The sequence below is a fragment of the Micropterus dolomieu genome, linkage group LG12, assembly GCF_021292245.1.
Source record: "Micropterus dolomieu isolate WLL.071019.BEF.003 ecotype Adirondacks linkage group LG12, ASM2129224v1, whole genome shotgun sequence".
Lineage (NCBI taxonomy): Eukaryota > Metazoa > Chordata > Actinopteri > Centrarchiformes > Centrarchidae > Micropterus > Micropterus dolomieu.
Window position 1 is genome coordinate 31,876,691 of NC_060161.1, and position 4,713 is coordinate 31,881,403.

The window sequence follows — 4,713 nt, forward strand, 5'->3', positions numbered from 1 at the left end:
GGCCTTGATTTTGTCAATTACATACAACATAAGAAGGCAGCCTTTTAGAAAATATTTAAACTTCCAATGCAGTCCCTCCAAAACACCCTCTTTTATTTTTCATTCATGCCTTTCATACTTCTTTGATCCCTTTATCTATCCTTCATTCCATTATGGGTTTAGGAAGCAGTGGTTTGCCACAGATGTTTTCTTCATCCCCTTTTGAAACCTTTATTTGTTCCTCCTTTCTTTTTATATCCTGTTTTTATGCACTCCTATATTTTTATACTAAAGCCAAACTGGGAGAAAGACGAACTTCCAGAACTTGACATCATCATTTCATAACTGTTATCCGTCCAGGCTTGCATCACTCCTGTGTCCCGTTCTGCGACATTTCTGCTGTCTTCCCTCTTTAGACTTTAGAGGATGTAGTTCAAAGACCAATTTTTGTTCCACCATTCTATGCATTCCAATATTTCATTTTTGTGAAAACCTGACCTGCACAGTGTTTATGTAAGTCAGTCTCCTGATCAATTCTCTCATCTCTTTCATTTAACTTTAATTTATTATGTTGCATTTACCTTTTAGTTTTTCTCATTTTATTTTGTCTTCGACTTTCATCAAAGAAACTGATACTTATGCCACTATACTTTTGTTTGGCCGTTTGTCTCTTTACTGGGATCTCCTTGTCCATTCATGTACATTCATAGAAAGCCCGAGGCAGACAACAACATTAAAGACCCTCGGTGCACATCAGAGCAAGCATTATTACTGAATTACAAGATTGTTTGCAGAATGAGCAGCAAGGGCAGGCAGGCAGGATTCAGCAGCTTAAAGGTGATATGACCTTTAAGTCCAGATGGTTGTGGCATGGGAAGGAGACGGGATCAGGGACTGCGGGTTGGCCGGTGTGCGGTCTGTCTAAAGTCGGGGGTTTGGACTTCTCCTGAAAGTCGGCGATGGTGGCTGTGGCCTCTGTGTGTGCACGGTGGAGTTGGGCCAGAGCTGCTGGATGGTCAATAGTGGACAATGCAGAGCTTAGGAAATTGTATGACAAAGCACGGCCATGGTTGATGAGTGTCTGGCTGCGTGGGAATGGATATAACTATGGACGGAGGATATTCAGAGACCATAGACCGATCGACGTACAGATGGCAGTCCAAGGAGCTGAGAGCGAGCTCATAATCCAAATTAAGGTAAGCAATAAGTACTTTTAAGTAGCTTGAGTGTGTGTGTCTGAGTCTAAACTAACAGTCATGAGAACTGAGACAAACGAGAGAGAAAGGGGTTAGACGATCTTATGTGTGGTGACTGGATTAGGAAGGCATGGGTGCAATTATTGAGAGAGAGAGAGGTCGGAGCCGGCATGGTCCTATTCCTGAACTTTTGTTATATAATAAGAGAGATCCACTATCCACAATTGTTTGTAACATTTTAGTCTACACTGAACTATTTGAACAACCATCACATGGATTGCTGTGAAATTTTGTACACATATTCAAGTTCCCCTCAAAATGAGATGTAATAACATCATAATCGTCATAATGTAGCAAATAAAGAACTGCTCTATGTACTATGGGCCAGATTTACTAAAGGTTTGCGTGAGTATAAACGTGTGCACGGAGAATGACGTCTTTCAGAAGTGCAAGATAGCACCTGTTGTTCATTTACTACTTTTGCCTTAATGAATATGCAGTTTGGGGCGTTTCAATTTTATTGTGAAATGTAATAGAAAGGTAACACGCAAATACATTGATTTACTACACGCAATGTGATCCAACAAGCCTGAAAGCAATTTCATGTGAGTGCAACAGCATCTGTGTTTACTACGTTTGAAAGGAAGGTGCAAACAGCCAAGTGTTGCGCAGAGATGGCTGCTGCTGTCGTTGCGAGAAGGAGACACAGCCGTAATGAAAGAAGACGTAGAAAATTAAAATTATTATAATATAGTATGTATATTAATCTATATCCAATAAATATTTTATTTATTCGATGAACTATATGAATAGAATTGTTTTTTTGTATTTTCATTGAAGCTTTGGCAGTACTGATGTATTAACATTCCTGCCAAACCTGACTTCTTCTCTCCGTGAGGTGGAAGAATTTAGAAAGTTGCTTGGCGCTGTGGATCATGCATAAAATTCATCCAGTCAGAGGGAACGATCACCAACTGTTCACAGCGAGCTGGTCGTAATAACGACACAACCCATTGTAGGTTTTGGGGGAATGGGGTGTTGGGGCGTAAAGGGCCAGGGACAGGAGATCACTGCGGACGGTCGGTGATCGTTCCCTCTGGCTGGATGAAGCAGCTGATTTTACGCGTTATCCATGATGATACAGAAATATGGATCATAGTGTAGTGTAGTGTAGCTTTTTCTGCTGGGGTTTCTCAAAGCAGTTATTAAGGTGCGCTGTCCCAAATACTTAGTGCAGTCTTAGGCAGGATGGGCAGGTACATACGATTTCCACATACTGGGACATACTGAATGAAACAAACCAAGGTTTTTACCCAGTGGCTGCTTTCCCTCCCAACTCTCCATGATGGAAACCATTAAAACACGCAAAACCCTCATTTAAGTACTGCCATCTCCATTGTGTTTGTTCCTGTTGTCATCTACGCAATAATTCTTAGTTAATCACCCATAACAGGTACTAAAATTACACGTTTTTCAGAAAGCACTCGCAATTTAGTACTGTTTATTCGGGGTATTAGTAAATCCGGCCCTATGTACCCAGAGTCTGCATGACACCAATCCATTTGAATAAACACCTGTGTTTGTCTGCAGGTCATTTATGTCAAACGTAATGGACAAATAAAATAAATGATAGGTATGGATATCTTAACGTCACGAGTCATTCAAATTCTTCACCCCTTGATGCACAAGCTATGCAAAACGTTTCTAATGCTTCTTTTAATGCTATCCTTCTAATGAAGCATAGCTGCTGAAATATGTCAGTACTCTGTCAGAAAAAAGCGTGCTGTAATTTAAAGTGTAGATTTACACTAAATCATCGTGCAATGTTTGTGCAGCATCATGCAAAAAAGCCCACTATTCTGCAGCGGTGTGACACGTGAGCGTCACACACAGAGCATCTCGCACACGCATAAGCATCATTATATATTTGGAGTCAGAAGTCAGTGAGTTTGGAGAAGCAGAAGAAGGACATTTGGAAACAAACACTGCTGACAAGGTGGGTGTTTATTAATAACTTAATGATTGTCAGTTAATATTTCTAAAATGCCCGACTATTTAAGTTGGATTCGTTTTTCACACTGGTTTCATTGACACGAAAGCACCGTTAATAACAAACTTCAACTGACTTTTGATAATTTTAAAAAAGTAATTTATTCTCCAATTGTATGTTAAAATTCAGTTAAAAGTTTTATTGTACTAATTAACAGTCTAATTGCTTTTGAAAGTAACCCCATAAAATAAAATGTGTCATCACTTATTGTGTTTGTTAGATGTGGTAAGTGTACAGAAGGTAGACAAAATGCTTTACAGCAGAATTCCTTTAGAGGATGAAATTTAACTTATCCTGACTTTGTCTCAATCTCCTGCCTCCTGATTTGTCCCTCTAATTTCTTATTCCCCTTAGGTCTTCAGCTACATACAGTAGATATGTCAATTAACTCCTCTTCTGCCTCCAACTCCAAATATGTTCTATTATACTATTGTGCCGACTCCAGAGTCCTCAGTAACATCACCATGTCCGTCACTGTCATAAGAACCATCCTCACCGTGCCTGTCTGCACCATTGTCCTCTATCTGGGTCTCCAACGATGGCGGCAGCAACACTCCTTTAAAAGAACAAGCCACTCTGACATCTTCACCTACCACATGGCTGCCATAGAGCTGATCTGGCTGTTAAGATCCATCTGCTACATTTTGACCATGTATGCTAATCTCCCGATGACGACAACAGTAGCAGTCTGTGCTACTTTTTTTGTTTTCTATGGAGAAAGCCTCTTTCACACCCTGACCTGTATGGACCGATACCTGGCTGTTGTTCACCCCGTCACCTACCTGGGGCTAAGAAATGTGCGTGGGGTCAGGATCAGAAACATCAGCATTGGGTGTGTTTGGCTGCTGTGCTTTGGATTGGTGGGTTTAACATTTATGTACCTGCCTGAGTACCCCATCATTCAATTGAGCTGCATTTTGGTCATTTCTATAATAGTGGTATCTTTTTGCAGCGTTTCTGTTGTCTGTGCTCTGATTCGTCCAGGGCCAGGGGGAGGAGTCAGGGAAAAGGAGCGGGTTGACCAAACAAAGCAGAGGGCTTTCCACACCATCGCAGCCATAACTGGAGTGCTGTGGTTGTGGTTTGTAGGGCTTCTTGTTTCTGCTGCTCTTAATTCCTCAACACAGCTGAGCGACAATGTTGGCTGTGTGGTGACGACATGTACAAGCTGGTTTAATCTGCCCAGCAGTTTGGTGTCACCTCTGCTGTATCTACTCAGGGCAGGAAAAGTGTCATGTTGCTGTTCTAATAATGAGTAAAGACATGGATTGGATTTCACTTGGGCAACGTAAATTTGAGTATCAGATCATCAACATTACCTTTTCAACTGACATTTACATAATTGATTTTTTTTTACAGTGCAAACATTGTCAGTGAACTATGAGAGCAAACAGAAACACAACATTCAATAACAAAATAATCGTTCAATAATCATAATCAAGGTAAAATGCTCAATTAATTGTGATTTTGATTTCAGGTGAAATCGTC